The sequence below is a fragment of the Ambystoma mexicanum genome, chromosome 1p, assembly GCF_040938575.1.
Source record: "Ambystoma mexicanum isolate Mex_15411 chromosome 1p, UKY_AmexF1_1, whole genome shotgun sequence".
NCBI classification, from domain to species: domain Eukaryota; kingdom Metazoa; phylum Chordata; class Amphibia; order Caudata; family Ambystomatidae; genus Ambystoma; species Ambystoma mexicanum.
Genome location: NC_090921.1, coordinates 1,045,020,269 through 1,045,045,240, shown reverse-complemented (window position 1 = coordinate 1,045,045,240; position 24,972 = coordinate 1,045,020,269). Strand labels below are relative to the sequence as shown.

Below are 24,972 nucleotides of genomic sequence, written 5' to 3'. Positions count from 1 at the left end.
ACATGCTTTCCCAATACTCACCTTTGTTCCCTTTTTCCCCCACCATTGCTATCCTTCCCGTCCTGCTTCACCACCATGCCACCATTCCCAATCTCCCAGCTTCCTGTTTGTCTTCGTCTAGGTCACACCACAGCTGTTCTCTCCCATCACCTTCCACTCCTTCTCCCTCTACACTTCCTCCTATATTGTTCGCTCCTAGTTCTACTATCTGGGTGGGCTCCTCTTGTATTCTAAATAGTATCTCCCCTTTCTTCCACCCTTCCTCATTTGACTTATCTAAGGGATGGGACCGGGACAATCGTTCTGACCTTGTTGTACTTGGCTCACCTTGTTCTCATAGGTTTTGTATCCTTGACAACTCTTCTGTGCTATTGAGAGTCTGGCGTCTAAATCTTCTGTCAATTTACATATGTTTACCGAGGGGGTACTCACCTGCCCATTTGATCCGGGGCACTCGTATGACAGGGGTGCAGTTGATCTTGTGGGTGTGGGATGCTAGTGGGCACGTATGTGGGATCACTGTATCCTTCAGCAGGTGGGGGTTTATTTAGAAGTGGGTACAATCGAGTCACCTCTATTTCTCCCTCTTTTCCCTCGTCCTCCTTGCTACCCTCTGCTCGTGCTGATGGGGTAGCCGTGAGGGCGGGTTGATCAAGCGTGGTGTCTATTTTCTTTGGTGGCGGTATTTCCTCAAATAATCACCATAGATCTAGTATCTCCCTCCTATTATGAAATTGCTTTCCCTTCTATTTTAGGAATATTCAGGTGGCTACCATGTCTAGAACACTTTTATCAAAGGACCCTCCTTGTGGCCAGACCTGGGGGAGACCCTCCCCATTCAGTTCCGTTACCCACTGGTCATAGTACTTAGTTATTCTTTCTGCATGGCCTGGTAAACTTTTACAGATGTGCGATAGGGGTGTCTCCGCTCCCATGCCTAAACCGGTGTTACTCTGTTCTCCTGTATTAGTCTGTTCTGTCACTATGTGTGGGTCACTGTGTACATGGGACATCAACCCCTTTCACGTTATAATAAACAATACACACTTTTGCTCAATGAAAAAGGTGCTGGTTTGTCAAATCTTACCAGGCCATACTTACAATGACCCCCTAAGAAAGTACTTGAAACAATGCACTTATATAGTGTCATGTAATTACAGAAAATCACAACCATACAATGTGCACAACACACCACAGACATTCATCATACCTCAGCATCCACATATAGCATTTACCCTCCCTGCCTTGCCCTTCGCCTTCTACGACCCCCTCTAACCCTTACACAACTTCTTTTATTTCTGTATATATATTTCTGAGGCTTGTGGAATCTGCTAAGATCACATGCTGTGCATAGGCCGACATCTAGTGGAAGCTGCGGAGTATTACAGTTTGTTTTTCGAAACTCGAAAATGGGCGTCGACACAGGGCGTGCCAGTAATACTATCCCTAGTGTGACGTCCACTGTACCCAAGATCCCTCACGCGTCTAGGATCCTCAGATTGTTTTTTTCCGCCATACTGGTCGGAAGCATCTTGCGGAGTCCCCTGGCCTTAGCCATACTTTTGCTAAAATTTTAAAATATTAATCTATTGACATCCTTCCCCACCCCAACGTCGAACTTCGACACTCGACGCCGGCTGGAGAAGAAATCGACCGTCGGCTGCTGCACGACGGATTTGGGCCTCGGAAGGCCGCTGGCCTCGGCCTGGGCCTGGTAGGCCGCTGGCCTCGGCCCTGCAAGTAGGGAGAGTGGGGGGTGGTTCATACTCTACACTCTTGGTATATAGGTACACCTTATACATTTCCTACACTTAGCCCGCTGCTTCAAGGTGCGTATGGAGGGTACCCCTTTTCAATTCTGCCCCAAGTGCAACTGCAAATACCCTTGGGTCGACAGGCATGCCACGTGCAATCTCTGCTTGCCGAGGGACCACCCCGAAGCGAACTGCAGAGCGTGTAGTAGGTTTAAACCTAAGACACTTAAGGACCGTTCGACGAAGCGTTGGGCCCACCACGCCAGGCAGGCGGCCATGGCAGCGGAGGGCGCCTTCAGCGATGGCAGCAACGCCGTACTTTCGGACCGCGAGGGCATTACGGCGTCGAAAGACAGCCGAGCGCAGGTCCCCGACCTCGGAAGGTCATCCGCCAGGGCGGCTATGGGGAAGACCCCCGGCGACGCAAGCGCTTCACATACTACACACACTAAAGACACTAAGTCCAACCGAGACTCGACGACGTCGAGTTCGCGGAAAGAGGCACAGACAGAATGGTCCGATTCGGTGTCCTCTGGGCGCTCTCGATCAAGATCGCCGCATGACGCCAGGCAATCATCCACTCTTGCTAAGAGTGCCTCGCTCCCTAGGCTAACAGAAGTTCGATCGTCGGAAGACGAAGACGACTTCCACCCCCAGGCCGCGCTCCAGGAGGCGGAGCCCGCAATTAAAGACGGCGAGGCCCCACGCTCGAAGGACAGGGACACCTCTCCCGATCCTCGATGCCAGGCGTTGAAAAACTCCGGAGCCACTAAGGGACAGGGAAAACATTTTTCTACGCACGGGGAGGGGGCAAAACAGCAGAAGAAACTACCTGTACATTCTTCTACACCTGTGAAACACTCCACCCCCCCCTAAACAGACAGACAAGCCCAGGTCTGCTGATAGGTCCACAACCAGCAAAGCTACTCAAGATAAATCCCATAGACTTGCTGAGAGAGTCATTCCCAGTTCCAAAAAATGCTCCAGTGAAGACATAGATAGGGTCATGTCAAGAATATCTTCTTTGGCTGATTTTTATGATAAAAATCCAGAACATTTCCTCTCGTATGATCCACAAGGGGCCACACCCTCAGGCTCTACTGATCCTATCCCCCCGAGTAAGAAAGCCCGGTTTGAAACCCCGATGAGGTCTGAACCCTTCGAGGTACAACCTTACGCAACACCATACTCACGGTATAAAGGAGAGGCTTCCTTTTGTGGAGAGCAAGAATTTGGTATGATAGAAGAGCAAACCGGGACGGGCTACTATGGGGATGATGAGGACCAGGAAGAAGAAGAGGATGACCCGGAAACATACAGAGTAGATTCCCCGGTAGAGAACGAAGCCCCGGTTACCGACTCCCCGGTCGATAACCACCCCCTCCTGTTAGACAGAAACCTGTGCAGTTCCCTCTGGGACCACTGCAAAAGATATAAGACTACAGGTGTTTGGCAGTAAACTCACTTGGTAGCAGTCTGCACCACCCAGGTTTACCTGGTAGCTGTGGCTGAGCAGTCAGACTTCCCTCAAGAAGAGTTGGGCAGTATACAGAGCATACATAATAGGTACAGAGGCACAATAGTACAAGCAAACACTGACCAGAGCTAGGTGTAAAAGTATATAATTATTTATTTAAAAGACACACTCCTAAATTACACTAGCACAGAAAAGGTAAGTAAGTCAAAACACAGTCACTATTGCTCATATGTACATCCCTAGTTATTTGTTGGGCAAGTCTAAGTTAACACCACTTATTTCCAAACAGAGGTGAGCGCTTAACGTTAGATGGCACTCCAACAAGTTAGTTAAAAGGGAGGGAAAAGGCAAAAGAAGTGAAAACAGCAAGGCAGAACACTTTTCAGAGATTCACTGTGAGTGCAGAAAGGCAGTCTATTGTGGAGCAAGGAAGTTCGGTTGCCAGGCCCACTCTAGGGAAAGCCAGGCAAAAAGATGCCCAAGATCACACAATGTCACAAGTCTTTACAGGTGAGTAGAAAAGGTTTTTCCCAGTTAAGAAAAGTTTAGTTAGGGTGCCCCAGGCTTACCCAGGGTCGAGAGCCGGGGGCTAAATCTACCCCGTACAATCGGTGGCAAGGGAAGCCGGGCGGAACACAGTACCTTTAAAATGGAAAGGATCCTCCAGCGGGGGCAGTTGTTCCTAGTAGTGGGTGCAAGTCGTGGCGTCGTCCAGAGGAGGAGAAGATCTCGTCGTGGAGGAAAGCTGAAGGTCGTTGCACTACCAGGGAAGAAACCAGCCGTGGAGTTTTTCCGGTTAAAAGGATGTTACCCCTCTTTCGCTGTTGAGGTAAAAAGTGGTATCCCGGTTGCCGGGGTGCTTGGCACAGGCAAGGCGGCCACGAGGTGCTTCAGGGCGGCGAGAAGAAGGCAGAAACTGGTTGTCCCCACCAGTCAAGGGAAGAAGACTCTCCAGCGGGAGATCTCCTCTGTCGTCGGGAAAAGTGGTGAGACGGTTCCGCAGGGCTCCACCGGTGGTGTCGTCTTGGCAGGTCGGCTCGGCTTCTCCCTCTTCGGCTTCTTAGGTCCTGTGGCGACTTCTTCAGAACCAGTCCCAAAAACCCTGCTTTTATGCAGCAAACCTCCATTCATACAGCCTAGCTGTCACTCAAACATGCTAAGTGGTGAGCGGGGTGGCTCACCACTTGGGCCAATCACACCAGAGTGCGACATGAGTTGGCAAGGCAACTAAGTCCAGCGTGCCTAAACCCCCTCCCACACCCCCTGTGGTACCCAGACAGAATGGCACCACTTTGGAGGGCTTCTGTGCAGAAGCCCGCCAAAAGTGGAACAAAGGCTCGACTCGGGTTCAGGGTTACTGAAGTGAACCTAGATGCTATTTTGGCGGCGAGTCCTGGCAAAAAATCCCAACCGGTGAATTTATATTAAATAAATAAACCGGCGGTATCTTTAACATTGCACCAAAAAGTGGTGCATTAAAATCAATGGGAAATCCCATTGGGAAATATTCCGGTGGAATATTTCCGTGGTATCCACTGCCACCAGCCAGAAACTCGGCGAGGGGGGACGGGACAGTACCCCCTCGACAACAAACCCAGGGGCAATCTAATTGCCCCTGCCAGTACTTCCACAGTATGATGGTTTGTACTGGTTAAGTTCCTAAGTTAAGACTGGTAAAGTCAATGGGGACTTTACAGACCCAGGGAGACAGTAGTCAGTCCCAGGGTGTGGAGTCTATGTTTGGGGGTCTCAATGACACCCCCATGTTACTGCACTGAGGGTGCTGTGTAACACATTCAAAAACCAATGATAGCCTATGGGGAAAAAATACCCCATAGCCCATAAGCGCATAGCAAGTCACAGAAACACTCTCAAGTCATGCCCAAGAGTGAGGGTAAAAGAGACTCACTCTTGGCAGGAGAAAAAAATAAACCCCAAAAATCCAGCAAAGCTGCTGGGGGACTCACTAGGTTAGGAAATTCAGCCTAAACAGAGAATTCTCCCTAACACTCGCCCCCCCCCAGACTAAGGGACAGGAGGATTTAATCCACTCCTGGATGAACCTCATACCTCTAGTCGATGACATATATCCTAGAGAGTCCATCAGCATTTTGATGGTGACACCCTGACCTGTGCTCAATGGTGAAATCAAACCCCTGGAGGCAGATTGACCATCTCAATAGTTTTGGATTTTCCCCTTTCATTTGCATTAACCATCTCAAGGGTTGGTGGTCAGTCTGAATGACAAAAGTAGAACCATACAAGTATGGCCTAAACTTCTTCAGTGCCCACACAATAGCAAAGCATTATTTTTCTATTGTTGCCCACCTTGTTTCAGGATCCTTCAGTTTTCTACTGATGAAGCAAATGGGGTGTTCCCTACCCTTCTCATCCAGTTGGCTAAGAACTGCACCTATACCTACATTGGAAGCATCAGTTTGTACAATGAAAGGTTGGTGGTAGTCAGGAGCTCGGAGTACTGGAGCTTGGCAAAGAGCTTTCTTCAGGTTTTCAAAGGCCTGATTGCATTCCTTATTCCATTTGACCTTCTTAGGGAATTTTGGAGAGGATATCACATTCAGAAGAAAAGTATTGTTCCCATAGTTCTCAATGAAATTCCTGTAGTACCCAGTGAGGCCTAAGAAGGCTCTCACCTGGGTCTGAGTAGTAGGTGTTGTCCAATTTTGCACAGCTTCAATCTTGCTGAGCAAAGGCCTTATCTCACCACCTCCTACCTCATGTCCAAGGTAGACCACTTTACTCTGTCCAGTTTGGCATTTGCTTGCATTTATGGTCGGATTGGCCTGCTCAAGAGCCTGCAAAACATGTCCTAAGTGGTTCACATGGTCCTCCCAGGAGTGGCTGAAGACTGCAATGTCATCCAAGTATGCCATGCAAAAGTCCTCCATCCCAGCTAGAACTTGGTTCACCATCCTTTGGAATGTTGCAGGTGCATTTTTTAGTCCAAAAGTCATAACCTTGAATTGGTATAGGCCAACTGGGGTAGAAAATGCAGTTTTCTCCTTAGCATGGTCTGTCAGGGCTATTTGCCAATAGCCTGACGTAAGGTCCAGTGTGCTGAGGTACTTGGCTGCACCAAGTTTATCCACCAACTCATCTGTCCTTGGCAAAGGCTGGGCATCAGTCTTGGTGACTGCATTAAGAGCTCTATAGTCCACACAGAATCTCAACTCTTTGGATTCTGCTTTTGGTACTAATACCACTGGGCTAGACCATGGACTAGTAGAGGGCTCTATTACCCCGAGATCAAGCATCTTCTTGACCTCACCTTTGATGTGGGTTCTGACATGTTCTGACATCCTGTATCCTCTGCTTTTGACTGGCAGACAGTCACCAGTGAGTATATCATGCTGTCCCCAAGGGGTCAAGTCTGGTGAAAGTGAGAACAGGGGGGCAAACTGATTTAACATAGCTTTGCACTCCTCCTGTTGCTCAGGGGTCAGATCTGAAGAGAGATTAACTCCTTCAACCTTTTCGTCCAAAGGTAAGCCTCTCAGGAGGTCAGGTAGAGCTTCACTCTCCTCCTCCTCGTCTGATGAAGCTAGAAGCAAGACTCCTACTTCTGGTCTAGAGACGTAGGCTTTGAGGCGGTTGGTGTGGAAGACTCTGGGAGCTTCCCTGGGTTTGCCCAGATCCACCAGATAGTTGACCTCTCCAAGTTTCCCCACAACCTTGAAGGGTCCCATCCATTTGTCTTGCAAGGCCCTCTGCCTTGTTGGGAGCATAACTAGAACTAGCTGGTCTTGAGTAAACTCAACCATGTTAGCCTTCGGATCATGCCAATGTTTGATCAGAGCTTGTCCAGCTTTCAGGTTGTCACTTGCTTCTGCCATCATGTGCGACATTCTCCTTCGGAGACCTATCACATAGTCAGTCACTCTGACTGGCTTGGGGGAAGGAGCACTCTCCAATCCATCCTTAATCAGGGCCAAGGGGCCTCTGACTGGATGGCCATAGAGAAGTTCAAAGGGAGAGTAACCTACTCCCTCCTGAGGGACTTCTTTATAAGCAAAGAGAAGGCATGGCAATAGAAGGTCCCACTTCTTTTTAAGGGGTTCTTCTAAAGCACCTATCATGCTCTTCATGGTTCTGTTAAACCTTTCTACCAACCCGTTTGTCTGAGGGTGGTATGCGGTTGAGAACTTGTAGGTAACTCCACAGGTTTTCCACATGGCTTTCATGTAGTGGGACATAAGATTTGACCCCCTGTCGGAGATCACCTCCTTAGGAAACCCAACCCTGGTAAAAATACCAAGGAGGGCCTTAGCTACAGCTGGAGCTGTAACAGTCCTCATAGGAATTGCCTCAGGGTACCTAGTAGCATGGTCTACTACAACAAGGATAAACCTGTTGCCTGAGGAGGTTGGGGGATCAAGGGGACCAACAATGTCAATCCCTACCCTCTCAAATGGGACTCCCACAACTGGGAGAGGCACTAAAGGTGCCACATTCTTGGAACCCACCTTACCAGAAGTCTGGCAGGTGTGGCAGCTCCTGCAATATCTATCTACTTCAGCCCCCATCTTTGGCCAATAAAAGTAGAGAGAGAGCCTTTCCTTGGTCTTCTTGAAACTCAAGTGACCAGCCAAAGGAATCTCGTGGGCTAGTTGCAAGAACTGTTGTCTGTTCTCTTGGGGCACTACCAGGCGTTGGTAGGCTCCAGGTTCAGATTCAGTTGGTTCACTGTAGAAGAGGCCATCTTCCCAGTATAACCTATACTTCCCAGGTTCTTGCCCATCAGCCTGAGAAGCTGCCTGTTGGCGAAGGCCCTCCAGAGTTGGACATTCTCTTTGTCCCTTACGAAAAGCTGACCTGCTGGGTCCCCCTTCTGCCAGTAAAGACTGCAGCTCAGGATGGTCAGCCGGGTCCAGGTCTCCAATAAGTTCTGGGCCTCCTACTAGCTCTTCTTCAGAGTCTAGTTCAACCAGACAGGGTTATACCTCCCTCTCAGCCTCAGCTGGAGGTGGAGTTACAGGTGTAACTTTGGACAACCTCGGGGAAGTCCTTGTTGGAAGCACTGGAGTGCTTGCTGTAGGTTTTTTTTCTAGGAGTCTTGGGTTGCCCCTTTGCTCCTGATCTGGTAGTTACTGCAGTAAGTTGCTCCAGGGGAAGAGGAGTGATTTCTGTCATCATCTCCTGAGATAAACCTCGCAGGGTTTTCTCTCTTGCAGGTTTGGTGAGCTCCTGTAACCTTTTACTAGGAGGTCTGGGGGTATGTGACACAACTCCAAGAGCTTTCAGGTCATTACCCAACAGAACCCTTCCTGGTACCTCACATTGTATACTGACAGGTATCTTCACAACCATATCATTACACTGGATGAGAACTGGTAACTGGGACACATCTGCACAGGCCCTCCAGCTAACTTGGTGAGGCATTTGGGTGCCTTAGCAACATCCTCTGCCTTGAAAAATGATTCATCCACCACAGTTATGTTGGCCCCAGTGTCCCTGATGGCAGGAGTCTCCTGACCATTCACGTGGACACTGTCCTTATAATACTCTTTAGTATTATCTGGGATAGAATTATAGACATCTAAATTCTGTTGTTCCCACAACCCCAGAGAGACTAAGGAAACACTGGCTGAGACTCCAGTGGGTTCATCAGCCAGTAGTAGAAAGTTTCCACTTGCCATAGGGACTTCCTCCTCTGGAGCGAAGGCTAAGGAGACAAGCTGGACCCCTGAAGGTTTACCCTTACATCTGGGATCTCCTTTCACATGGTCAGTATCCTTACAAACATAACAGGATCCAAAGGCCCTTTGGAATGGAGGCTTGTTCTGACCTCCTTCTGGTTTGGCAGCACTACTCTGCTGTGGATTCCCAGGTGGCTTACCCTTATGGTATGGTTTGGGGCCCTCTTTGGAATTGGAATTTTTTGAATTCTCTTTGGAGTCTTTCTTAGGCTGTCTCCCCTCATCCTTCTTCCGAGTTACCCCAGAATCCTTGTGAGTAGCCCTGTTGGCCACCCACAAGTCAGCAGCCTTAGCTAGCTTTCTAGGATCTAATTCCCGTGAGTCAGCCAAGTGCTGTCTGAGCTCAGGAGAGCAAGCATCATAAATTGACTCCATCATTACAAGATTTCTCATTCCTTCATAAGTGTTCACTTTGTATCCCTTAATCCATCCCTCTAAGTTTTTTAACCCTTCACACACCCAGGTAGCCCAAGGGGTACCATCATGCTTTTTGAGGCTTCTAAACCTCTTAAGATACTGGGAAGGGGTCTTCCCAAACCTAGCTATCAAAGCTAGTTTCACACATTCATACTCTTTCCTATCCTCCTCCCCCAACTCCATTACTGCATCAGTCGCAACAGGGGGAAGCCTAGAGAACAACCAGGTGAGTAACTCATTACCTGTGATGTTCTGGAGCCCATGATTATACTCAAACATAGACAACCAATCCAACACATCCAACTTAGGCTCATACATACCAATCAATTCTTTAGGCATCCGGGGTCTTTTAGGACTGGAACTTCTAGAGGAGCCAGAGAGAGAAGCATTCTCAACAGACAATTTCTTCATTTCTAGCTCATACTTGAGCTCCATTTCTCTTAGCCTTAGTTCTTTGTCGATTTGAGCATTAAGTTTCTTGTACTCTAATTCAAGTTTCATTTTCTCCAGTTCATAGTACTGAGGACCAAATGTGGGGCCTGGCAAAGGCCCAGTAGGCACAGCTGGTAGAGCAGACAGAGGCCTAGAGGGAACATCTACAATAGTTTCATCCTCCTCTTCTGGTTCTGATCCAAGATCACCAATACTTTGTTCAATATCAATATCATTGCTATTCTCTACATTTGCTGGAATGTTAGGTTCCTCTGAACCATCATCCAGACTTTGGTTTTCTAACAACCTTTCTATTAGCTCCATTTTCTTTCCTTTAGTCATGAGATTCTTATGCTTACAGAGAAGTCTTAGACAATCAGCAGTTTTTGTAGCAAGGGACTCTTGACTATAACTTTCCATAGTAGACAGGTTAGAATATGACTTTTTCTTTTTGTGCTTAAGCTTTGTGGTTAGTTGCACTAAGGTATCTCAAAAGTACACTAAAGTGTATGCTCAATACAAATCCCACCACTGTACACCAGTGTTAGACAGAAACCTGTGCAGTTCCCTCTGGGACCACTGCAAAAGATTTAAGACTACAGGTGTTTGGCAGCAAACTCACTTGGTAGCAGTCTGCACCACCCAGGTTTACCTGGTAGCTGTGGCTGAGCAGTCAGACTTCCCTCAAGAAGAGTTAGGCAGTATACAGAGCATACATAATAGGTACAGAGGGCCAATAGTACAAGCAAACACTGACCAGAGCTGGGTATAAAAGTATATAATTATTTATTTAAAAGACACACTCATAAATTACACTAGCACAGAAAAGGTAAGTAAGTCAAAACACAGTCACTATTACTGATATGTACATCCCTAGTTATTTGTTGGACAAGTCTAAGTTAACACCACTTATTTCCAAACAGAGGTGAGCGCTTAACGTTAGATGGCACTCCAACAAGTTAGTTAAAAGGGAGGGAAAAGGCAAAAGAAGTGAAAACAGCAAGGCAGAACACTTTTCAGAGATTCACTGTGAGTGTAGAAAGGCAGTCTATTGTGGAGCAAGGAAGTTCGGTTGCCAGGTCTACTCTAGGGAAAGCCAGGCAAAAAGGTGCCCAAGATCACACAATGTCACAAGTCTTTACAGGTGAGTAGAAAAGGTTTTTCCCAGTTAAGAAAAGTTTAGTTAGGGTGCCCCAGGCTTACCCAGGGTCGAGAGCCGGGGGCTAAATCTACCCCGTACAATCGGTGGCAAGGGAAGCCGGGCGGAACACAGTACCTTTAAAATGGAAAGGATCCTCCAGCGGGGGCAGTTGTTCCTGGTAGTGGGTGCAAGTCGCGGCGTCTTCCCGAGGAGGAGAAGATCTCGTCGTGGAGGAAAGCTGAAGGTCGTTGCACTACCAGGGAAGAAACCAGCCGTGGAGTTTTTCCGGTTAAAAGGATGTTACTCCTCTTTCGCGGTTGAGGTAAAAAGTGGTATCCCGGTTGCCGGGGTGCTTGGCACAGACAAGGCGGCCACGAGGTGCTTCAGGGCGGCGAGAAGAAGGCAGAAACTGGTTGTCCCTACCAGTCAAGGGAAGAAGACTCTCCAGCGGGAGATCTCCTCTGTCGTCGGGAAAAGTGGTGAGACGGTTCCGCAGGGCTCCACCGGTGGTGTCGTCTTGGCAGGTCGGCTCGGCTTCTCCCTCTTCGGCTTCTTAGGTCCTGTGGCGACTTCTTCAGAACCAGTCCCAAAAACCCTGCTTTTATGCAGCAAACCCCCATTCATACAGCCTAGCTGTCACTCAAACATGCTAAGTGGTGAGCGGGGTGGCTCACCACTTGGGCCAATCACACCAGAGTGCGACATGAGTTGGCAAGGCAACTCAGTCCAGGGTGCCTAAACCCCCTCCCACACCCCCTGTGGTACCCAGACAGAATGGCACCACTTTGGAGGGCTTCTGTGCAGAAGCCCGCCAAAAGTGGAACAAAGGCTCGACTCGGGTTCAGGGTTACTGAAGTGAACCTAGACGCTATTTTGGCGGCGAGTCCTGGCAAAAAATCCCAACCGGTGAATTTATATTAAATAAATAAACCGGCGGTATCTTTAACATTGCACCAAAAAGTGGTGCATTAAAATCAATGGGAAATCCCATTGGTAAATATTCCGGTGGAATATTTCCGTGGTATCCACTGCCACCAGCCAGAAACTCGGCGAGGGGGGACGGGACGGTACCCCCTCGACAACAAACCCAGGGGCAATCTAATTGCCCCTACCAGTACTTCCACAGTATGATGGTTTGTACTGGTTAAGTTCCTAAGTTAAGACTGGTAAAGTCAATGGGGACTTTACAGACCCAGGGAGACAGTAGTCGGTCCCAGGGTGTGGAGTCTATGTTTGGGGGTCTCAATGACACCCCCATGTTACTGCACTGAGGGTGCTGTGTAACACATTCAAAAACCAATGATAGCCTATGGGGAAAAAATACCCCATAGCCCATAAGCGCATAGCAAGTCACAGAAACACTCTCAAGTCATGCCCAAGAGTGAGGGTAAAAGAGTCTCACTCTTGGCAGGAGAAAAAAATAAACCCCAAAAATCCAGCAAAGCTGCTGGGGGACTCAATAGGTTAGGAAATTCAGCCTAAACAGAGAATTCTCCCTAACACCACCTAAATGAGGTTCTCGCTCGCGCAGCAGAACATTTCCACATTGACACCCACGGTGTACAGGAGGAAAGGGACTTCGCAGAAGAGTTAGTGGGAGAAAGGAGGCCGGTTGCCCAGACCATCCCTATCCTTAAATCCATTCAGCGGAGAATAGATCCGTCCCTGGTGAACCCAAACCTCACCAGAGCAGTCAATCCCAGGGTTGAAAAACTTTTCAGGGCAGCTCAGTCTGACCCTCTATTTATAAGAGGACATCTGAAGCCAGACTCCCTAGTTGTTACCAACACTCGTAAGAGGGCTGGAACACCCTTGTCTTCGTCAGAAGCTCCTCCCGAAAAAGAGAGCAAAAAACTATACGGTTTCGGCAGGAAGGTAGCCTCAACGTCCGCCTATCAAGCAAGGATTGCTAACTCCACCACCCTGTTGGCCAGCTACAACTGCCATCAGTGGGAAGAAGTCGCGGCTCTCATAGCCTCTGCTCCTGAACCGTTAAAGGGCCAATTAGCTCGGATTTCCGCAGAGGGTAGAGCCGTGTCTGGTTGCATTTTGAAAGCAACCTTCGACGCCGCGGATAATGCAGGCAGATTGATAGCAGAAAGTACTGTTATCAAGAGACATGCGTGGTTACGGCAGTCTGGTTTTAAGGCAGGAACTCAGGCATCATTGTTAGACAAACCGGTGGAAGCCGATCTGTTGTTTGGTAAGGCGGTCGAAGACGCACTGAAAAATGCCAAGGACGAATACGAGACACTCAAATCCCTTGGCCAGTTAACCAATAAACCCCCTAACCAGAGAGGGAATATTAATTTTCGTCGCCCATGCGGCCAAAATTCCCAGAGAGGATCTAACTATTCCCAGGCGCAGGGTACACAGTGGAACAACAACCAACAGTCTACCCAGGGTTACGGCAGAGGTAATAGGAGAGGTCGTGGAAAGGCAGAGGCAGCCCCAGCAAGGGAGGCGGCACGCCTCCACCAAAGCAGTGACGCTCAGTTCAGGGTCCCTTCTCACGCAACCCCAGTAGGGGAACGCATTTCAAACTTCACCCAGGCTTGGGAAGGGATCACATCAGACAGATGGGTGCTGTCAACAGTATACACGGGATATTGTATAGAGCTACTGCAGCGTCCCCGGAACCATCTTCCACAACAAAGAGTACACTCCTTAGAACATCAGAAAATTCTCCTCGAGGAGATCGCCATTCTTCTACAAAAGGACGCGATAGAACTCGTCCCGGGACACCAGGTAAACAAGGGTATTTATTCAACTTACTTCCTTGTGCCAAAGAAAGACTTGACAATGCGCCCAGTATTGGACTTACGGCCTGCCAACAAGTATGTCAAGCCCCAAAAATTTCATATGACCACGCTACAAGAGGTAATCTCCCTCCTAAAAAAGGGGGATTACATGGCAACCTTGGATATGAAAGATGCTTATTTTCATATTTCCATGTTCCCAGCGCACAGAAAGTACTTGCGCTTCAAGGTGGACAGTCGGCACTACCAATTCAAGGTACTGCCCTTCGGGATAGCTTCAGCACCAAGGGTATTCACCAAGGTGCTGGCGGTGGCGGCTGCACACCTACGCAGGGAGGCAATCCCAGTGTACCCTTATCTGGACGACTGGCTCATAACGGGGGAAACCCCAGGAATTTGCAGGACAAACATTCAAAGGACTATCGATCTCCTCCACGAGTTAGTCTTCTCAATCAACGAGAAGAAGTCAAGCCTGGTGCCAAGCACCTCAAAACAATTCCCAGGAGCAATCCTGGATACCCAGGAGGGGTTGACCTTTCCCTCAGAAGAAAGAATTCGGAATATACTACTGCAAATTCCACATTATCAGTCCGGTCAACAAATAACGGTACGCAAAGCAATGCGTTTACTGGGCATGATGGCGTCATGCATTTATCTGGTCCCCCACGCGCGCCTGCGTCCCATGCAGGAATGGTTGGCGAAACAGTGGTCTCAGGCAAGTGGTCAGTGGGACGATCTAGTGGTCGTTTCGCCAACACTGGTACAAAGCCTTCACTGGTGGACAAGAGAAAATCTCGCACAGGGGAAACCCTTTTACGATCCCGAAGTACAGGCAGTAGTCACTACAGATGCATGTCTGACGGGGTGGGGAGCTCACCATCTCCACCACACAGCTCGGGGTCTCTGGTCTCACTCAGTGGCCAAGAACCACATCAACCTGCTAGAGCTTCTGGCAGTATGCAGAGCGCTTCAGGCGTTCGAGCCCCACCTACTAAACCTGTCAGTGCAAATCCGGACGGACAGCACTACAGCCATGTTCTACCTGAACAAGCTAGGAAGGACTCGCTCGCCAAATCTGTCCAAGCTTGCCCAGAAAATCTGGATATGGGCACTCATACGGAACATCTTCCTGTCATCACAACATGTTCCAGGGGAGCTCAATTCCCTAGCGGATGCTCTGAGCAGAGACTCCCTCCCAGAGGAACACAAATGGGTTCTTCACAGAGAGGTCGTAGAAGATCTCTTCTCTCAGTGGGGTTTCCCCACTATAGGCCTATTCGCCACAAGCGAAAACAGACAATGCCCAGGATTTGCATCCAGTTTCCCCCAACCAGACTCCCAGGGGAACGCCCTGTGGATGAACTGGTCAGGGATGTTTGCGTATGCTTTTCCACCAACCCCTCTCATCAGGAAAGTGGTGAACAAGATGAACAGGGAATCGATGACGCTCGTCCTAGTTGCTCCCATGTGGGCAAGACAACCCTGGTTCCCACACCTACGCAGGATGGCGGTGTGTGAGCCCATCAAACTTCCAGCCTGGTACAACCTACTGTCCCAGCACCAAGGTCAAACAGTGCACCAGAAACGCAACTCAATGAACCTGGCAGCATGGCTCCTGAGGTCATAGAGTTTGGACACCTCAATTTGCCACAGAGGTGTATGGACATCCTAAAGGAATCTAGGAAACCAAACACAAGGCACTGTTGCTTTGACTAGTGGAAGAGGTTCGTTATCTGGTGCCAGAGTAGACAAATCAACCCAGTTGATTGCACTCCTTCCACTATTGTTAGATACATGCTCCACCTGCTAGATGCAGGATTGGTTTTTAACTCACTGAAAGTACACCTGGCAGCCCTCTCGGCTTACACCACTTCCCATAGCAAGGTGTCGTGGTGGAAAGTACCAGTAGTTAAAGCCTTCATGGAAGGAGTAAAGAGACTTCACCCTACTATTTCAAACCCACCGCCAGGGTGTGACCTTAATGTGGCGCTAGCCAAGCTAATGGGCCCCCCTTTCGAACCCATGCATAAAAGCAGTCTCAAACACCTGACTTATAAAACGGCCTTCTTAGCAGCTATTACTTCTATAAGAAGGGTCAGTGAAATTCAGGCTCTGTCAGTGCAGGATCCCTTCTTTACTATCCATAAGGACAAACTGGTTTTACGCACACACCCTAGGTTCTCACCTAAATTTATATCAAAATTCCATGTAAACCAGTCCATCGAGCTTCCGGCTTTCTTCCAGAACCCGCAAAGCTCGGCTGAGGTGAAACTACACACCCTAGATGTGCGTATGGCGGTCCTCTACTATGTAAATAAAACAAGACTGCTAAGGAAAACAGATCAACTGTTTGTCTTCTTAGCTACAGGCAGAGAGGGGGATCGCGTCTCTAAAGGTGCCATCTCGAAGTGGATTATTAACTGTATCCAGCTGTGTTACTCACTCTCTGAAAAGACTCTGCCTTTTACGCCAAGAGCCCACTCTACTAGAGGCATTGGGGCCACTCTGGCTTTCATTGCAAATGTTCCCCTTGACACCATTTGCAAAGCAGCTACTTGGAGCTCTATTCACACTTTTACTCAGCATTACTGCATTGACACCCATTCCAAGACAGATACACAAGTGGGACAAGCGGTTCTAAGACACTTATTTGCTCATGACCCTTCTCACATCCCACCTCCTTCTTCTGGTACTGCTCGCTAATCTATGCACAGCATGTGATCTAAGGAGATTCCACAAGCCTCAGAAGGGATACATTACTCACCGTAATCGTATTTCTGATGCTTGTATCTGCTTAGATTCACATGCGACCCACCCTTCCTCCCCTCCGAGAGAAGGCGCATGATTGCTTGTAGTCTTACCTTTCTGTCTATCTGCTTGGATTATCTGTACTCACGCTACTCCTCATGCTACCTCATGTCAGAAAAAATACAATCTGAGGATCCTAGACGCGTGAGGGATCTTGGGTACAGTGGACGTCACACTAGGGATAGTATTACTGGCACGCCCTGTGTCGACGCCCATTTTCGAGTTTCGAAAAACAAACTGTAATACTCCGCAGCTTCCACTAGACGTCGGCCTATGCACAGCATGTGAATCTAAGCAGATACAAGCATCAGAAATACGATTACGGTGAGTAATGTATCATATATATATATATATATATATATATATATATATATATATATTTTTTTTTTTTTTTTTCTCCAGAGACCTTATTTCTACCCCGAAATGAGAGGAATTTAGAGAAGAATAAGAAGAAAAGCTAGTCCTAATGTATTTTCTGTGTCTCTTTACTCGGACACCCTTAATTTATCTTTTCACAGTATTACTTATTCCCAGCACTAGTCGAGATAGCACTACGCGGCGCCGCCTTCTACCCCCTTACAGAGTTAGGTTCCCGTCCTCTTTTCCCTTTTCACTCAAGTGTCCTAATGGTCATATGCAAAGAAAGACAAAGTATTAGTAAGAAAGTTCCCCTTATATTCCCCACTCCTTTTTTCTTGTTTCCCCTTGTCCTCCAAAAAACTAAACATTTTCCCTATTAATGTCACTCGCACTTAATATTCACGTGCCCGTCTTGATCCGAGACTCTCTGGATTTGGTCCGTCCAAGCAGAGTGGCCTCGCACTCAATGGCCACCCCCGGTTCCGGCGAGCGGTACTAAGTGTTTTTTGAAACAGGACCCGTACCTTCTCGCCCTAACTGCGTGCGCACGTCTCTGCGTACCAGTTGCCGCAGGTGGGCGGCTCAGTTGAGCGGGCGCGCTGTGCGTCTCCACTGCAGCCGGGGTCATCTCGTGCCAAGGGCACAGTTTAGAGTTAACACAATAGATCACGTCTATGGGGTCACCATTGAATGTAAGTGTCCCCAGAAAGGCACCCCCCCCTTAATGAGAGGCAATGATGGACACACCCCAGAAGGGGAATGAGGCCAGGACCAAGTGCGGGTGAGATCAAAAAGAGCTTTATATAATTCAATATAGGGCATGCAAAGGACTCTGTAAACTCCGAGAGCGCTCTGTCTGACAATAGCAAAGACAGTCAGTTATATTACAGATACACGTCATGCATGAGGTAAGCTATAGGGGCCACAGAGTCTTAGGGATTGGGTGGTGATGGCTAGGTGGTATACAATGTATACAGTTGCTTCTCCAGGATTGGCGGACGTTGGTGCTGCACCACGTGGGGTGGGAGGTCAGCTGGGCTCATCGGGGTGTAGCGCCGGGCCGGACATGCCTTGTAACAATGATTGATAACTAAACTAACATTTGCCCTTTTGGCCACACATTCCCACCCATTCGTCATACTTCATGTGTCCTGTTGATTTGCAACTCTTGTAAGCGCTGACCTTCGATCAATACATGGCCAGGAACGTTGATATGCGATCTGGAGTGTCTCAATACATGAGTTTATGAGATACCTTGGGTTCATACAATCAGGTCTCATGGGCGTAGTGAGGGGCATGGGCGGGGGTGCTTGACTAACCATCCTTGGCAATTTTGCTGAGGGATGGTATTACGATCTGTTGGTACACGTGTGGGCGCCCCCCTTTCTAGGGTCATTAACTTGGGGTCGATGGAGGTACTACTGACCCGTGGGGGGCATGTGACTGGTGCCTGAAAGGCGGTGGGATTTAGGACCAGGTAGCTTGTAAGTCATGGAGTCAGGCTGTGGCCGCCTCTGACACGGGGGAGGATGGCGGATGCTTGAAACGGGTCCAGCAGGATCGGGAGGGAAGGCAGGGCTGTGCTGTTTGAACACCGTCTATCTCGAGAGGGCTTGGGCAGGAGGAGGGGGAAATGGCCTTGCAGTTCCGTGCGTGGCATCTTGCACAAAGCGGTTTACTGTTGTATGGGTGAGGGGCGACTAACACCACATGGGGTTTCTAAAAGCAATCATGTATTTGCATTAACATGGGATACTGGCTGGGGATCATACTTTTTTACATAGCATTTCACATCTACAGTTGACATACGAACATGAGGTAGTGTCAGGCAGGTGTGTATAAAGAGTGTATAAAGACAGGTTATTGTTCACTGTTATCAGCCGTCCAGTCCTTGTACATCTCTTCAATATATACAATATCGGTTCACATTTTTCTCTTTACCCATTCTCCTTTACATTAGCAGCGAACATTAGTCAACACGGCACATATTGCATAAATGGTTTCTACATATTGCAAGGGCTTTCGCGGTGGGTATGGGTGCGAGGCACCACGCCGTCTATAGTTGGGGGACTTGGTGCAGGGGTCAGGGCCTGCATGGTTTGGGCTGATCTCAGTTACATCCTAATGTTCCCGTTCATGGCTGGGGCAATGATGTACTGCGGAAGGTTAACAGCTACAGTGTTTTATTTTAATGTTTGCTCGCGTCTGGTGACTCGTGAGAACGTGTTCTCAGCGGATCTGCCATGCAGTGGGAGGTGGGGGGGGGCGAAGTGTGGGCCTCTGTGAGCACGGTCAAGTGGGGGTCACTTTGCAGCGTTCAGTGTCTCTGCCTTGGGTTTAGAAATGAACATTTCTAGCAAGATGGGGATGGCTTAATACAAGATGGCGTCTATGCTCTGCCACATAACGTGGTGGTGCAGCCCCACGTGTAGGCCTGCAGCCGCCCTGCCGCCTGGGCCCGGGAGGCCGGGGGGCTGCCGACGAGTCATGGCTCTTAACCAGGGTGGGACATGCAGTGGGAGGGGGGTCCTATTGACCTACCCTTCCCTACAGTAGTAACCGATCACTGGTCTCTGGGTCATACTGCCCCCAGCCAATGACTGCCCTCTCCCTAAGCCCCGCCCCTGGCAGCCATCCTCAGATTTTTACTGCACGTTCAAGTGTTGGGAGTCCTCGTGCTTTAGCTCTCGAGCTTTTACTGCGTTTTGAGTTTTTTCAGTGTTTTATCTCATTTTTTCAGTCAGTCGAGCCTCAAGCTCTACCGTTTGTACTTCCGATCAACGGGGACCATCAAGGGTGAAGTTTACGTTGAGTTACGCTTCTTGGAGGATTCCAGAAGTTTGTGAGGCCTGTCTCGTGGACATGGCCCAGGAAAAGGGAAGCTCGACACCCGGATCCAAGCTGTTTAGGAACTGGCCTGGATGCGGGTTACAGAATGAGTTCAAGGAGGATGAGCATTCTAGATGCCTCTACTGCCTTCACAAAGACAAAACGCACGTGAAGAAGGACTGTGCGTTTTGCATGAACATGACAGATCGGACTATGAGGGATCGTCGGACCCGTCTCGCCAACTGGCTGGAAGGAAAGAGCCCAGCAGGTGAGAAGAAGAAGTAGTTTGAGCGGTCTTCTAAGTCCTGTGAGGGCGCTCCGGCGATGGGGGCCCAACAAAAGGCAAAGCACCGCGAGTCCACGGGCACCGGGAGTGCCGAACAGTCGGGCTCTTGGCTGCCAGGCAGGGCGCACCTTCACCGGCGCCATCAACCACGAGCCAACGCTCTGGCTCGGGGAAGAGAAAATCAGAGAACCCGGCCAAGCCTCTGGAGAGGCCCTGGTCGATTTCGAAGGAACCAGCCAAGGGGGAGCGAGGCGGTGACCCTCCCCCCAAGGTGAAGGCCTCAAGCGCGCACAAGGTGGGGAAAGCCTTCATTCACCCGGCTAAGGCCTCTATCGAGGTAGTCGCCAGTGGAGGCGACCTCGGGGCCCAGAGTTTCCCTGCCACCGCGGAGGGAATCCTCTTTTCAGCCCATCGAGAAGACCCTGTGAAGACCCCGGTGGAAAAAGAGGGGGGGGCGGTGGCCGTTACGGATACAGTCTCCGAGGAGGAGCTGGTTGAAGTCGTGGAGGGCCTCAACGAGAAGTTTGAGGCGGTCTGGCCCCACGGGAGGAATCCCGGCGAGGAGGACGAAGAGAGCGACGGTGGCGCTGACGAGGCTCCCGTGGAGGAGTAGCAACCATCGCGCCCGTTGCAATCCGAGCCCCAGGACAAACCTAATGCACAGAGATGAGAACGATATTGCCCCCACCCCCAATGCGCGACCCAGCAGAACCGGACCCGTCGGGAAGCCCTCCAAACAAGAGTAGGAGAGTTCATCCAACCCCGCCTTTCCAGCCCTTATTTCCTTCCCCTGTCCCTGGGGATGACACAGGAACAGATACAGCCATGACGGGGACGGATGACGACAGTGGTGACAATGGGATGGGCCCCCTGTCAACACCTCCTCGGGCCTCCCCGCCTGACGAAATTGGCTCCTTCCACGCCATGGTCGCCAGGGCATCCAAGCTTTTCCAGCTCTGCCCCAAGGAACAGAAGAAGGAAGGTTTCGGCGACCAACGGTGCAAGGCCAAGAGGAAGACGGTCCTCGCAGTGCCGTTGCTGGATGACATCTGGGACGATGAACTTCCTCTTCTGAAGAACCCGTCCACGACGCCTGCCAAGAGGGACCGGTACGATAAGTAGTACCAGGTCCCCTATACTGCCCCTTTGTGCCTTAGGGCACAGCCGACCCCGGATTCGGTTGTCTCGGCGGCTGCCAAGAAGAAAGCGGCGGGGGAATCAGCTTCATCGTCAACTTCCCCACCAGACGGCGAGGGAAAGAAACTGGATGCCATGGGATGACGAGTCATCTCGTCTGCGGCGACGACGATTAAGGCGACCAACGCCCTAGCGATTGTGGCCCGCTATGACAGGGAGTTGTGGTACAAGATCGCCCCCCTCTTGGACTTCCTACCGGATGACAAGAGGGCAGAGGCCCTGGCGATCCTACAGGAAGGTGAGGTGGCGTCGGACCACGCCATAACGGTGGCCACAGACTTTGCCGACACCGGTTTCCGCCAGTTGGGCAACAGCGTTTGCCTTCGACGGCGGGGATGGCTCAAGGCAGCAGATTTCCGCCAGGACGTGCAAACCAGAGTTTTGGACATGCCCTTCGAAGGGAACAACCTGTTTGGAAAAACAGTGGATGAGTCACTTCAGGCCATCAAGACCGACACAGAGACGGCTCGGGCCTTGGGAGTTTTGCAGCAACGACGGCTGCCCTTTCGGAACTCCGGAGACGAGCAAGGTGCCTCCAAAGGATTTGGCGGTGGCTCCTCGACGTACCAGGAAGTGGCCCGCTCCTCATCGCAGGAGGCCTACAGAAGACAAGGCAAGTCAGGTGGATCTCGCCGCTGTCGCCATGGAGGCCAAGGCGGCAAGGCCTCTGCCAGGCAAGACTGAACAGGCCGTAGCGTCAGGCCCCCACCTGAGCACCCCGGTGGGAGGCCGGCTGGCGAAGTTCGTCAGCGTGTGGGAGTCAATCTCCACCGACCGCTGGGTGCTCGATGCCCTGACCCACGGGCACACTCTCGAATTTCTAAAAAAGTGCCCCCGCATTCCTCCCGTGGCCAGGAAGGAGAAACACGTCCCTCAACTGCTGTTGGAAGTAAGGGCGATGCTCAAGAAAGGAGCCATCAAGCTCGTCCCAAAGAGGTTCCGGGGCTCCGGAGTGTACTCCAGATACTTCTTCGTCAGAAAGAAGACAGGAGGATGGCATCCCATCCTGGACCTGCGTCGATTAAACAAATACATCAAGGCACAGGAGTTCCGGATGGTAACCCTCCAGCAGGTGCTGGGCCAGCTGGAGGAAGGCGACTTCCTATCGTCGTTGGATTTGGAGGATGCGTACATTCACATCCCCATTCTAAAAGGACACCGAAAGTTTCTCCGGTTTGTAGTCCAAGGACGACACTACCAATTCAAGGCTCTCCCATTCGGATTGAATTCGGCGCCCAGGATATTCACCAAGTGCCTGGCACCAGTGGCGGCGCGGCTGCGCCTGCAGGGGATCCACGTCTACCCCTACCTGGACGATTGGCTCATCGGAGCAAGGACAAGGGAGCTCGCCGTCGAGCACACAGTGAACACCGCCCAGCTGCTCACAGACCTGGGATTCTCCATCAACTTCCCCAAATCCCACCTGGTTCCCTCGCAGGTCGCACTGTTTCTGGGAGCCAGGCTCGATACAGTAGCGCGATTGGCCTCGCTGTCGGAGGAAAGAACGAAGGCCATCCTGGGCAAGTTGCAGCGTTTGCTGGCCACGGACGTGGCCAGGGTGAGGTCCATCAAGTCCCTTCTCGAGATGATGTCCATCTACCTGATGCGCCTATGCAGGCTTCACATGCGCCCCTACAGGAGTTCCTCGACACCCGTTGGATGCAAGAGGCGGGCAGTTTCGAGGACAAGATCCCGCTCAACGAAGTTTTCCGCCAAGCAATTCGGTGGTGGGGCAACCGTGCACATCTCGCGGTGGGCACAGACTTTCAGACCCCAGCACACCAGGTGACGGTGACGACTAATGCCTCCCTGGAAGGGTGGGGAGCGCACACTGGGGAGCTTCAAGCGAGAGGCCTTTGGCTCCTGGAGGAGAGGCCACTCCACATCAACATCCTGGAACTCCGAGCAGTGCTCTGGGCCCTCAGGTTGTTTCTCCCGTCCTTCAAGGGCAAGGTGGTGAAGATCTTCACTGACAAAACCACCACAATGTTCTACATCCGGAAACAGGGAGGAACCAGATCCCCAGCCCTATCCAAGGAAGCCCAGGGTCTGTGGCATTGGGCGTGGCCCAGGGGATGTTTCTGGTACCCTTTCATCTGGCAGGGATAAAGAACACCATCGCCGATTCACTCAGCAGGGAGCTGCACGCGTGCCACGAGTGGGAACTACGTCAGGACCAAGGGGATCGACTCTTCCGACGATGGGGCAAACCACAGATCGACCTGTTCGCGACGGCGACGGACTCCAAGTGCCAGAGGTTCGCCAGCAGGTTTCCCCAGCCGAGGAGCATGGGCGATGCTTTCTCGTTCCCCTGGGATGGCCTGTTCCTGTATGCATTCCCTCCGTTGCTATTGCTACTGCGACTCGTCAACCAACTCAAGAGGTCCCGGTGCAGGATGATCCTCGTCGCACCGGCATGGCCGAGACAGATCTGGTTCCCGGACCTTCTGGACTTGTCAGCGTCCCCACCAGTCAAACTGTCGACGGACGCAGATCTTCTCTCCAGAGAAGGAGGCGCAATATTCCATCATGAACCAGAGTCGCTGAACTTGCAGGCCAGGCTCCTGCAGCACTAGAGTTTGGAGGGTACAATATCCCAAAGGCCAGGGCGTCCTCAACTCTAAAGTGCTACAGACACAAGTGGAAGAGGTTCTCGGTCTGGTGCTGTGCACAGAAGATTAACCCTCTACGGATTACGGCCCCTCAAGTGCTACCGGCCAAAGCTGGACTAGCTCATGACTCCATCAAGATACATCTGGCAGCGATTTCCCGATACACCAGAACTACAGGACGGTCATCCCTGTGGTCTCATCGCCTGGTGAAGGAGTTTATGAAAGGACTGTTCCGATCGTTCCCGCCGGTGAAGGCTCCAGCCCCGGCGTGCGAGCTCAACGTGGTGCTGACCAGGCTCATGGGGCCGCCATTCGCGTCTTTGCATTCGGCTCCGTTGAAGTTCCTGTCGTGGAAGACAGCGTTCCTTGTGGCCATCACCTCCACACGACGAGTGGGAGAGATCCGGGCCCTTTCCTGCAAGCCTCCATACTTGCCTTTCCACGAGACGAGGGTGGTGCTGAGGACGCACCCCTCCTTCATGCCCAAGGTGCTGTCGGACTTCCACCTCAACGAGCCCTTGGTGTTGCCAGTTTTCTTCCCGTCTCCTTCGTCGCCGTCCGAGAGGGCTTTGCACTCGCTGGATGTAGCTAGAGCGCTGAAGTTCTATGTGGACCGCACAAAGAGTTTTCGGAAGACATGATAGCTTTTTGTGAACTTTGGACCTGTGAATCAAGGGAAGGCCCTCGCGAAGGCTTCCATTCCAAATGGCTCACCGGCTGCATCATGCACTGTCATTGGCTGGCAAAGCGACCATTGCCCGGCCGTCCGAGAGCCCAGTCCGAGAGCCCATTCGACCAGAGCAATCGCTGCTACAACGGCATTCTTGTCCGGTGTGCCCCTGCTGGACATCTGCAGGGCTGCTACGTGGAGGTCGACGCACACCTGGAGGTCGACGCACACCTTCACGAAATTCGTCTGCGCCGACCAGGATTCCAGGGAGGAGTCCAGAGTCAGCCAAGCAGTGCTGCGCAACCTGTTCGCCTGAAGGTGGGCCTGGTGAGGAGGTAAGAATGCTTAATGTTGAGTTTTTGTAATGCTTAATGTTGAGCATTGCCACCTCCCGTGGTTGTGCATGTGTGTACTGCTATGTATTCTGATATTCATGAGCATGTGAATCCATGCCAGACCCCATGCTGGAGAAGGAACAAGTTACTTACCTGTAACTGTTGTTCTCCAGCATGG

At 50.8% G+C, this 24,972-nt stretch overlaps 1 protein-coding gene across 6 annotated transcripts in view; it reads left to right on the top strand.

Annotated features, from left to right (window-relative positions):
- The window catches only part of LRRC36 (leucine rich repeat containing 36), a 1,132,044-nt gene that overhangs the window by 569,920 nt on the left and 537,152 nt on the right, over nt 1-24,972 (top strand). The window lies entirely within an intron of this gene.